A 12,321-nucleotide genomic window follows, 5' to 3' on the forward strand; every position below is an offset into this window, starting at 1 on the left:
TTTATTTTTTTCAAATCCTCTTAGATCATTCCCATTTATTTGCATATTTATTTATTTCGTCCGATATCACATGAGGGGTCATTTCTTCTGCCTGATAGATTTTCTCTTATAATTGAAGGGGACTTTTGACACACAATACATTTCCTTTTGCAGATACTACACACTACTACAACTGCTACTGCACTGTTTTTGACAGTGACATCCAATGCACAATGGATTAGTATTGCATGGCTCTAGAGAATGTTCACTATTTAACCTACAATGTTTAACCTCACAAATATTTATTCTATTCTTTCTTGGGGGATGAATGGTTTTCAGTCAACAGTTCCATGTAATAGTGGGCACGGGGGGGTCATTTTTCCCACTACCCCTGTATTTCTGTACATCCTTTGTAACTTTCTTATTGAGGAGAAGCAAACAGTCATAAATTGAGAGAGCAGGGCCCAAGCAGGAAGAGAGACAGAGAGACATCTGCAGCTCTGATTTGTCACTAGCCCAGCTTTTCCCTAGCTGGGTAAGTGTGACCAGGGGCTCAAAACAGGGTCCTGGGATTCCACATAGTTCCCTGGCAGCTCCACCAGCTGTTCCTCCAACCCATGCTCCCTTCGTTGTCCATGTAACTATCGATCTGCTCTAGGCATTTCTCACCTTCATATGCCAGAAACTTAACACTTCTCCCTTCCACCCATGAAACTTTGACCTTTTGCTAGGGTGCAAAACAGCAACTCCAATCCAAGTTATTTTCGGGACAAGTGTGTACGTCTCTATGGGAAGGTGTCTGTGTGTGTGTGTGTGTGTGTGTGTGTGTAAGTGTGCATAATTGTGTTTCAGTTAAGATTACCGCTGTTGTTTCTTTATTCCTGACACAGGGACTTAGGAACTGGGTTGTGTTATGACAAAGGAAGTTTCCACTGCACAAGTGGTTTTTCAAGTATGAATTGGCACATTGGATTGTGGACTCTGTTGTGCATTCTCCCAGGTGGTCCTCAGATGGGTTCTTTCCTTTGCTATTCCCATGCTGTGTGTAATTTTCTGGGTAGACTCAAAGAGGAGTGGCATGGGGAGCTCAGCTGCATTCTGCTGTATGTCCACAAGGTGGCGGCAAAGACCATAGTTGAGTGTAGTGATTCTGTGGAATGAGGAGAACTCTAGGAATTGTGGCCCGTGGACAGCAGGGTTGAAATTGACGTAGAGTGCCCTAGACATCTGTTCTTTCCTGTGGGGTGGGGGGATCCCCCATTTGGCTTTGCAAGTGGAAGGGGTTTCTCTCTTTGCCTGGGATGACTCTACTGGGAGCTTGTGAAACCCTGTGCTCAGCTGCATTCTGCTGGGTGTCCACAAGAGGGCAGCACCAGGGCGGGACTAAGGCTCCATGGGGCAAGTGCCCTGAGGCACTGGGCTAGGAGAGTGGCGACAGTGTTTCTGGGTGTGCCCCAAGAGCATGGCCAGCCTAGCGCAGGCAGGCAGTGTCCTAAGGACGGGCCCAGACAGGAGCTGTGGGGGTCGTGTTTGCAGAAACAGGGCCTTCAGAGGATGGCAGAAAGTCCCCGGGGGTGGGCCTCAGAGCCCGTGCCCAATGAGCCTGAGGGGAGGGCCCAGTGGGTATTCATAGAGACAGCTGGCCAATCAGAGAGGAGGAACGTCACCCTCAGGGGTGTGAAGCAAGAGCTGGCCAATGAGAACAGAGGAGGAGTTGCGTGGGCGGGCCTCAGAGAGCAGCCCACCAATGAGAGCCTGGGTGCTGGCTCTGGGTGGGCGTACCCCTGGAGGTCAGCCAATCAGGGTCCAGCGGAAGTGCCTGGGGGGCGGGCCCTCGGGAGGCTGTCCAATGAGCGCCTGGGGCGGGCCTCGTGGGCGGAGCCCAGGAGGCTGGCCAATCATGGGGCAAGGGCGGTGACCTTCCTGGGCGTGCCTTAGGAACTGGCCTATCAGAGGGCGCCCCTCAGACAGCAGCCCGCCAATGGGAGCCAAGAGAAGGCTGGCTGGGGGCGTGTCCCTGGGACACCAGGCCAATCAGAGTCGAGCGGAAGTGGCTGGTGGGCGGGCCTTCCGGAGGCTGCCCAATCAGCGTGCTGCAGGGCCGTGTGGGCGGTGCTCAAGGCCGCGGGCCAATCACTGACTAGGGGCCCGGACCCTCCTGGGCGTGTCCAAGCACACTGGCCAATGAGATTGCTGGTGGGGTTCTGGGCGTGGCCTAGGCCTCTGGCCTATCAGAGCCTGGCTGGCGCCCTGTGGGCGGGCCTTCTGAAGGAATCCCGCCAAAGGGAGCTCAGAGCTGGCCTTAAAAGGCTGGGCGTGCTTCCACGAAATGCGAAGCAGGGTTCAGCCCAGGGCCCTGCCTTGCAGAAGCTGTCCAGTGCGCATGTGTATAACTCCGTTTGTGCCTGTGCCTCTGTGGATGTGTGTGTGTGTGTGTGTGTGTGTGTGTGTGTGTGTGTGTCTGAGGGAGGGAGAGAGAGAGAGAACAACAGAATCACTGTGGCACAGGTGATTTTGTGCAAAACACTTGGCACATTCTGATTTACAGCTCAATATTGACACCAGGGCAGCTCTCCTTGGCCCTTGGTCACTTTTCTTCTTTTCAGATGTAAAGACACTGAAGAGGGAGAGGTTTTTGCCCTGAGGCTTGCACTGGGAACTAGCAGCTGCCCTGTTTGTGTTGCCAGACTAGGAAACCTGTGGTGCCTGTCCATGTGGAGAGTCTCCTGGATGAGTTCCTTCTCGAGCCTTTTTCGCTCGGTCCCGTTGGAGCTGCATATAGCTAATGATTTGGATATTTTATTCCTTTGGACAATTCTTTTCCTGATGCAAAGTTTCTCTCCAGGTGTTAGCAATCAATTGTGTGAATGTCACATCGAATCCATTGTAGAAAATGACTACATCAGTGTCTCTCTCTCTCTTTCTCTCTCTCTCTCTATCTCTCTCTCTCTATATATATATATGTATGTAACATGTAGAGGTCTGAAAATATTTTTTAGCTAGAGACCTGCACAGCTATGGATTAGGGTAGCAATGTGGATACACCTGGCCCTTCTGAGCCACAGTCATGAGAGACATCTCACAGAGCCATATCGTATATCACTCTACAAATCTCTCTCAGCACAAACTACCACTGCCAAATCATCTACTTCCCTCTTGCTCTTTTTGTCCACCGAGTCTTATCCCAAAACTGTAAATCAAAGAAGAAATAGACATAGTGCAGTTCCCTGCACACAGGACAGGCTGAGGCTGGACCAGGGAGATGCAATACGCCAGCCTGCATCTTGGCTGGAGCATCACTATGACTACTTCGAATTTGGAGAGGCGAGGGCAGTTTTGGAGAGTGGGCTGCCGGCCAAGGGTTGCTTCTCAGAGTGGCTAAGACCTAGATGTTCTAAGTGTTACCTTTCCTGACAAACATAAAATAGCAATGCCACTTGTAAGAAGTATGCATGGGCATGGAGGGTTTGTCTTCAGTGCTCTGGCACTGATCAACACAGGGCCAGAATTTCAGTCCTTGTCTGTCTCTGTCATTCTGTCTCTCTGACTGTCTCTACGTGCCTTCTTCACTGGGCCCTTACTGGAAGTCAGTGCATGCATCGTGAACTCAGCCTTCCTGGTGTTGAAATTTTCCTTTCTTTGCCCCTTGGATTATTTAGTCTCCTGCACATGGTGTAGTACAGAGGGGAACTGCGGAGACAGCGTTGCTGCTGCAGGTTCCAGGCATATGTCCATCTCCAGCTGCAGCTGTCCAGGCCCTCTGTGCTTGACTGCCATTCTCCAGGGCCCTGAGGCTGACACTCAGCCTCAATGCAGCCCTCCTCACCTTCCTGCACAGCATCCTTGTCCTTATTCCATGAGAGCCCCGGTCAAGGGAAGTGCAACTCGATCCCCCTGGCACACACACTGTGCTTTCCCTCTATTAAGCCAAATGGAAAGGATCTGTGGTACTGATGGCCACACCAGTGTCCAGATTTTTCCATGCAAAATGGAAGCTTCCAGTGTTCAGAAAGAGGGAGTTTTGATGGCTGTGAAATGTCTTTTCCAAGTGCCTCATGGTGTTTCAAATCCCTTTGAAACCTGAAGTTCTTTCTTGTATCTAGGGAATATTTTCAACACTGGCCAGAAGGGCCGCCCAACTAGGAGCACAGCTATCCAGGGGTCAGGAGGTCTTCCAGCCTGCTAGCTCCTGGAGGGATTCCTGAGTATGTCCTCAGGGCCCAAGTGTAAAAGGTGTTTCCAATTGCCTTGATTAGGAGCAGCCAGGCCCTCAGGTGAGGGGCGGGGCTGTGATCTTGACTGGAAGCCCCTAATTTGGCCAATGGAGGCATCCATCTTTTTTTGTCTGTCCATAGCAAGGGTCTGGGGAGTTTGTGCTTCCTGCAAGCAGAGCGACATTGTATGGGACACTCATGCAAGCCTACTTCTGGGAATCTCTCTGAGTGTGATGTGTGGACACCAGGACACCATGATCAGGGATGTGAGGCCACAGGAGCAATTGCCTTAGCCGGACCCAAAGGGTAGGTGTAAGGGGCCGGGTTCATCCACTATTGTTTGGTTCAACACACTTCCCATCTATGTGGAAACACAGCCCTTTCTGGGTACTTTCTGGGCTTGTAATCTGCTGCCCTGAGCAGTGGACTGAGAGCCTGGAGGCTGAGTAGGCAGCCAAACGTGACTGGACAGGCTCAAGCCCCTGAATTCTGAGGGGTGCCCCAGATTCCCCCATTGGCAGTGTTTGGATCATAGTGAGGCATGGCATTGATTCGGAACTCAGGAGAGTGAGACATGAGAGTCCCTTTGCATATGCATTCTTGCTTAGCCACAATCTGGGCTAGCTGGCTTGCCCTGACCAGATAGGTTCTCTGTACATAAGTTGCAGGAGAGGCTGGCTCCCTTGCCACCCATGCTCTGAGACTACTACAGGTGATCTCTGAGCACACACAGACACACACAAACAGACAGACACACACACACACACACATTACTGTCAGGTTGGTAGTAGAGCCTATGGTGAAGGCTGGGGCTGTCTGGGGTCTGTGGGCATGAGAGCTGCTGCCTTACAATCTCTACAAGCCAGGTTTGAACCTGTCATCAATGAACACAGTGTAGGAGGTTTTTGAATTCTGGTCTCTTTCCAACTCATCTATTTCTCTTCTCGCCTTCTCTATCTCTAACTCTCACATGCTCTCACACACTCTGTCTTCACTCATTAATATTTTACTTAGATTCTGATTTTACTGACAGGCCCAGATAGACAAAGAGAGTTACCAGAGCACTGCTGAGCTCTGGCTTGTTGTGTTGGCGATTTCACCTAGGCTACTGGAGCCTCAGTTTGTAAGTCTTTCTGACACAAGCCATATTCTGTCTCCTCATTTCCATGCCAGTATCACTCAGAGTTTATCATAAAGATACACATACATGTATATATATACATATAGATTTATATATCTGTCATTTTTAGAATGTTCGACCTATGTATTTGACCTTCTTTCAGAATTACCACATTTATAACAGCCTAGTTTTTCTGAAATAATTGGCCATATAGTTGGAGCAGGATTCAATACAATTATAAATAATAGAACCTTCCAGTAGCATTTCTAATCGTGTTTCTATTAGCATCCTTATTGTAATTATCATGGCCCAGATCTTCCCTCCTTTTTCTAGTGTAAGCTTCAATACATATGTGTTTGTTTTCTTTCTCCGGAAATCTTAATGTCCCTGGACCCTGAAGTGTTAGGGAATTTTTGAAGCAGCCCTCTGTTTCTCAGCAGATGGTTTCTATGTTTCTGCTGTCATCAGGTCTTCTTGTGGTTTTTGTCTTTATTTATTTTTATTGTTTCAAGTCCTCCTAGATCATCCCCATTTATTTGCATATTTATTTATTTAGTCAGGTATCACATGTGGCATCATTTCTTCTGCTTGAGAGATTTTCTCTTATAACTGAAGGGAACTTTTGATGCACAATACATTTCCTGGGGCAAATACTACACACATATGGTGAAGGCTTGGGTTGTCTGGGGTCTGTGGGCATTAGAGCTGCTGCGTGACAATCTCTACAACCCAGGTTTGAACCTGTCATGAATGAACACAGCCTAGGGGGTTTTTGACTTCTGGTCTATTTCCAACTCTTCTATTTCTCTTCTTGCCATCTCTGTCTCTGACTCTCACAGGCTCTCTCTCACTCTGTCTGAACTCAGGAATATTTTACTTATATCCTTATTTTATTGACAGGCCCAGATATACAAAGAGAGTGGCCAGAGCACTGCTGAGCTCTGGCTGGTTTTGTTTGTGATTTCACCTAGGCGACTGGAGCCTCAGATTGGTAAGTCTCTCTGACTTAAGCCATATTCTGTCTCCTCATATCCATGGCAGTATCTCTCAGACTTTATAATAAAGATATACATCCATATACATATATAAATATACATATATATCTCTGTCATTTTTAGAATTGTCAACCTATGTAATTGATCTTAATCAGAATTCACACATTTACAACAGGTTCCTTTTTCCCTACTAATTGGCCACATACTTGGAGCAGGATTCAATACAATTATAAATAATAGAACCTTCCAGTAGCATTTCTAATAGCATTTCTATCAGCATCCTTATTTTAATTATCATAGTACAGAACTTGCCTCCTTTCTCTAGTGTAAGCTTCAATACATATGAGTTTCTTTTCATTCTCCCGAAATCTTAATTTCCCTGGACTCTGAAGGGTCTCGGAACTTTTGAAGCAGCCCTTGATTCTCAGCAGATGGTTTCTATGTTTCTGCTGTCATCAGGTCTTCTTGTGCTTTTTGTTTTTATTTTTCATTTGTTTCAAATCCTCCTAGATAACCCCCATTTATTTGCATATTTATTTATTTATTTATTTATTTATTTATTTGGTTCTATATTACATGAGGGGTCCATTCTTCTGCTTGATAGATTTTTCTCTTATAATTGAAGGGAAGTTTACACTCACAATACATATCCTGTCGTAAATACTACACACATATGGTGAAGGCTGGGGTTGTCTGGGATCTGTGGACAGGAGACTGCTGCCCTACAATCTCGACAACCCAGGTTTGAACCTGTCATGTATGAACACAGAGTGGGAGCTTTTGGACTTCTGGTCTCTTTCCAACTCTTCTATTTCTCTTCTTGCCTTCTCTGTCTCTGACTCTCACAGGCTCTCACTCACTCTGTCTGCACTCATTAATATTTTACTTATATATTATTTGACTGACAGGCCCAGATATACAAAGCGAGTCACCAGGGCCCAGCTGAGCTCTGGATTGTTTTGTTGGCGATTTCACCTAGGTTTCTGGAGCCTCAGCTTTGTAAGTCTCTCTGGCACAAGCCATACTCTGTCTCCTCATAGCCATGCCAGTATCCCTCATAGTTGATAATAAAGATACACATACATATTTGTACATATACATACATATATATATATATCAGACATTTTTAGAATTGTTGACCTTTTTATTTGATCTGAATGCAGAATTACCGCATTTATAATAGCCTCCTTATTCATAAATAATTGGTCACATAGTTGGAGCAGGATTCACTACAGTTATAAATTATAAACTTTCCATGAGCATTTCCAATAGCCTTTCTATCAGTATCCTTATTGTAATTATCAAAGCACAGAACTTGCCTCCATTTTCTAGTGTAAGCTTCAAATCGTATGCGTTTCTTTTCATTCTCGGAATTCGTAATTTGCCTGGACCCTGTGTGTCAGGGAATTTTTGAAACAGCCCTCTATTTCTCAGCAGACGTTTTCTATATTTCTGCTGTCATCAGGTCTTCCTGTGGTGTTTGTTTTTATTTTTTATTTTTTTCAAATCCTCTTAGATCATTCCCATTTATTTGCATATTTATTTATTTCGTCCGATATCACATGAGGGGTCATTTCTTCTGCCTGATAGATTTTCTCTTATAATTGAAGGGGACTTTTGACACACAATACATTTCCTTTTGCAGATACTACACACTACTACAACTGCTACTGCACTGTTTTTGACAGTGACATCCAATGCACAATGGATTAGTATTGCATGGCTCTAGAGAATGTTCACTATTTAACCTACAATGTTTAACCTCACAAATATTTATTCTATTCTTTCTTGGGGGATGAATGGTTTTCAGTCAACAGTTCCATGTAATAGTGGGCACGGGGGGTCATTTTTCCCACTACCCCTGTATTTCTGTACATCCTTTGTAACTTTCTTATTGAGGAGAAGCAAACAGTCATAAATTGAGAGAGCAGGGCCCAAGCAGGAAGAGAGACAGAGAGACATCTGCAGCTCTGATTTGTCACTAGCCCAGCTTTTCCCTAGCTGGGTAAGTGTGACCAGGGGCTCAAAACAGGGTCCTGGGATTCCACATAGTTCCCTGGCAGCTCCACCAGCTGTTCCTCCAACCCATGCTCCCTTCGTTGTCCATGTAACTATCGATCTGCTCTAGGCATTTCTCACCTTCATATGCCAGAAACTTAACACTTCTCCCTTCCACCCATGAAACTTTGACCTTTTGCTAGGGTGCAAAACAGCTACTCCAATCCAAGTTATTTTCGGGACAAGTGTGTACGTCTCTGTGGGAAGGTGTCTGTGTGTGTGTGTGTGTGTGTGTGTGTGTGTGTAAGTGTGCATAATTGTGTTTCAGTTAAGATTACCGCTGTTGTTTCTTTATTCCTGACACAGGGACTTAGGAACTGGGTTGTGTTATGACAAAGGAAGTTTCCACTGCACAAGTGGTTTTTCAAGTATGAATTGGCACATTGGATTGTGGACTCTGTTGTGCATTCTCCCAGGTGGTCCTCAGATGGGTTCTTTCCTTTGCTATTCCCATGCTGTGTGTAATTTTCTGGGTAGACTCAAAGAGGAGTGGCATGGGGAGCTCAGCTGCATTCTGCTGTATGTCCACAAGGTGGCGGCAAAGACCATAGTTGAGTGTAGTGATTCTGTGGAATGAGGAGAACTCTAGGAATTGTGGCCCGTGGACAGCAGGGTTGAAATTGACGTAGAGTGCCCTAGACATCTGTTCTTTCCTGTGGGGTGGGGGGATCCCCCATTTGGCTTTGCAAGTGGAAGGGGTTTCTCTCTTTGCCTGGGATGACTCTACTGGGAGCTTGTGAAACCCTGTGCTCAGCTGCATTCTGCTGGGTGTCCACAAGAGGGCAGCACCAGGGCGGGACTAAGGCTCCATGGGGCAAGTGCCCTGAGGCACTGGGCTAGGAGAGTGGCGACAGTGTTTCTGGGTGTGCCCCAAGAGCATGGCCAGCCTAGCGCAGGCAGGCAGTGTCCTAAGGACGGGCCCAGACAGGAGCTGTGGGGGTCGTGTTTGCAGAAACAGGGCCTTCAGAGGATGGCAGAAAGTCCCCGGGGGTGGGCCTCAGAGCCCATGCCCAATGAGCCTGAGGGGAGGGCCCAGTGGGTATTCATAGAGACAGCTGGCCAATCAGAGAGGAGGAACGTCACCCTCAGGGGTGTGAAGCAAGAGCTGGCCAATGAGAACAGAGGAGGAGTTGCGTGGGCGGGCCTCAGAGAGCAGCCCACCAATGAGAGCCTGGGTGCTGGCTCTGGGTGGGCGTACCCCTGGAGGTCAGCCAATCAGGGTCCAGCGGAAGTGCCTGGGGGGCGGGCCCTCGGGAGGCTGTCCAATGAGCGCCTGGGGCGGGCCTCGTGGGCGGAGCCCAGGAGGCTGGCCAATCATGGGGCAAGGGCGGTGACCTTCCTGGGCGTGCCTTAGGAACTGGCCTATCAGAGGGCGCCCCTCAGACAGCAGCCCGCCAATGGGAGCCAAGAGAAGGCTGGCTGGGGGCGTGTCCCTGGGACACCAGGCCAATCAGAGTCGAGCGGAAGTGGCTGGTGGGCGGGCCTTCCGGAGGCTGCCCAATCAGCGTGCTGCAGGGCCGTGTGGGCGGTGCTCAAGGCCGCGGGCCAATCACTGACTAGGGGCCCGGACCCTCCTGGGCGTGTCCAAGCACACTGGCCAATGAGATTGCTGGTGGGGTTCTGGGCGTGGCCTAGGCCTCTGGCCTATCAGAGCCTGGCTGGCGCCCTGTGGGCGGGCCTTCTGAAGGAATCCCGCCAAAGGGAGCTCAGAGCTGGCCTTAAAAGGCTGGGCGTGCTTCCACGAAATGCGAAGCAGGGTTCAGCCCAGGGCCCTGCCTTGCAGAAGCTGTCCAGTGCGCATGTGTATAACTCCGTTTGTGCCTGTGCCTCTGTGGATTTGTGTGTGTGTGTGTGTGTGTGTGTGTGTGTGTGTGTGTGTGTCTGAGGGAGGGAGAGAGAGAGAGAACAACAGAATCACTGTGGCACAGGTGATTTTGTGCAAAACACTTGGCACATTCTGATTTACAGCTCAATATTGACACCAGGGCAGCTCTCCTTGGCCCTTGGTCACTTTTCTTCTTTTCAGATGTAAAGACACTGAAGAGGGAGAGGTTTTTGCCCTGAGGCTTGCACTGGGAACTAGCAGCTGCCCTGTTTGTGTTGCCAGACTAGGAAACCTGTGGTGCCTGTCCATGTGGAGAGTCTCCTGGATGAGTTCCTTCTCGAGCCTTTTTCGCTCGGTCCCGTTGGAGCTGCATATAGATAATGATTTGGAGATTTTATTCCTTTGGACAATTCTTTTCCTGATGCAAAGTTTCTCTCCAGGTGTTAGCAATCAATTGTGTGAATGTCACATCGAATCCATTGTAGAAAATGACTACATCAGTGTCTCTCTCTCTCTTTCTCTCTCTCTCTCTATCTCTCTCTCTCTATATATATATATATGTATGTAACATGTAGAGGTCTGAAAATATTTTTTAGCTAGAGACCTGCACAGCTCTGGATTAGGGTAGCAATGTGGATACACCTGGCCCTTCTGAGCCACAGTCATGAGAGACATCTCACAGAGCCATATCGTATATCACTCTACAAATCTCTCTCAGCACAAACTACCACTGCCAAATCATCTACTTCCCTCTTGCTCTTTTTGTCCACCGAGTCTTATCCCAAAACTGTAAATCAAAGAAGAAATAGACATAGTGCAGTTCCCTGCACACAGGACAGGCTGAGGCTGGACCAGGGAGATGCAATACGCCAGCCTGCATCTTGGCTGGAGCATCACTATGACTACTTCGAATTTGGAGAGGCGAGGGCAGTTTTGGAGAGTGGGCTGCCGGCCAAGGGTTGCTTCTCAGAGTGGCTAAGACCTAGATGTTCTAAGTGTTACCTTTCCTGACAAACATAAAATAGCAATGCCACTTGTAAGAAGTATGCATGGGCATGGAGGGTTTGTCTTCAGTGCTCTGGCACTGATCAACACAGGGCCAGAATTTCAGTCCTTGTCTGTCTCTGTCATTCTGTCTCTCTGACTGTCTCTACGTGCCTTCTTCACTGGGCCCTTACTGGAAGTCAGTGCATGCATCGTGAACTCAGCCTTCCTGGTGTTGAAATTTTCCTTTCTTTGCCCCTTGGATTATTTAGTCTCCTGCACATGGTGTAGTACAGAGGGGAACTGCGGAGACAGCGTTGCTGCTGCAGGTTCCAGGCATATGTCCATCTCCAGCTGCAGCTGTCCAGGCCCTCTGTGCTTGACTGCCATTCTCCAGGGCCCTGAGGCTGACACTCAGCCTCAATGCAGCCCTCCTCACCTTCCTGCACAGCATCCTTGTCCTTATTCCATGAGAGCCCCGGTCAAGGGAAGTGCAACTCGATCCCCCTGGCACACACACTGTGCTTTCCCTCTATTAAGCCAAATGGAAAGGATCTGTGGTACTGATGGCCACACCAGTGTCCAGATTTTTCCATGCAAAACGGAAGCTTCCAGTGTTCAGAAAGAGGGAGTTTTGATGGCTGTGAAATGTCTTTTCCAAGTGCCTCATGGTGTTTCAAATCCCTTTGAAACCTGAAGTTCTTTCTTGTATCTAGGGAATATTTTCAACACTGGCCAGAAGGGCCGCCCAACTAGGAGCACAGCTATCCAGGGGTCAGGAGGTCTTCCAGCCTGCTAGCTCCTGGAGGGATTCCTGAGTATGTCCTCAGGGCCCAAGTGTAAAAGGTGTTTCCAATTGCCTTGATTAGCAGCAGCCAGGCCCTCAGGTGAGGGGCGGGGCTGTGATCTTGACTGGAAGCCCCTAATTTGGCCAATGGAGGCATCCATCTTTTTTTGTCTGTCCATAGCAAGGGCCTGGGGAGTTTGTGCTTCCTGCAAGCAGAGCGACATTGTATGGGACACTCATGCAGGCCTACTTCTGGGAATCTCTCTGAGTGTGATGTGTGGACACCAGGACACCATGATCAGGGATGTGAGGCCACAGGAGCAATTGCCTTAGCCGGACCCAAAGGGTAGGTGTAAGGG

This window comes from Erinaceus europaeus, chromosome 15 (genome assembly GCF_950295315.1).
Source record: "Erinaceus europaeus chromosome 15, mEriEur2.1, whole genome shotgun sequence".
In the NCBI taxonomy this organism is placed as follows: domain Eukaryota; kingdom Metazoa; phylum Chordata; class Mammalia; order Eulipotyphla; family Erinaceidae; genus Erinaceus; species Erinaceus europaeus.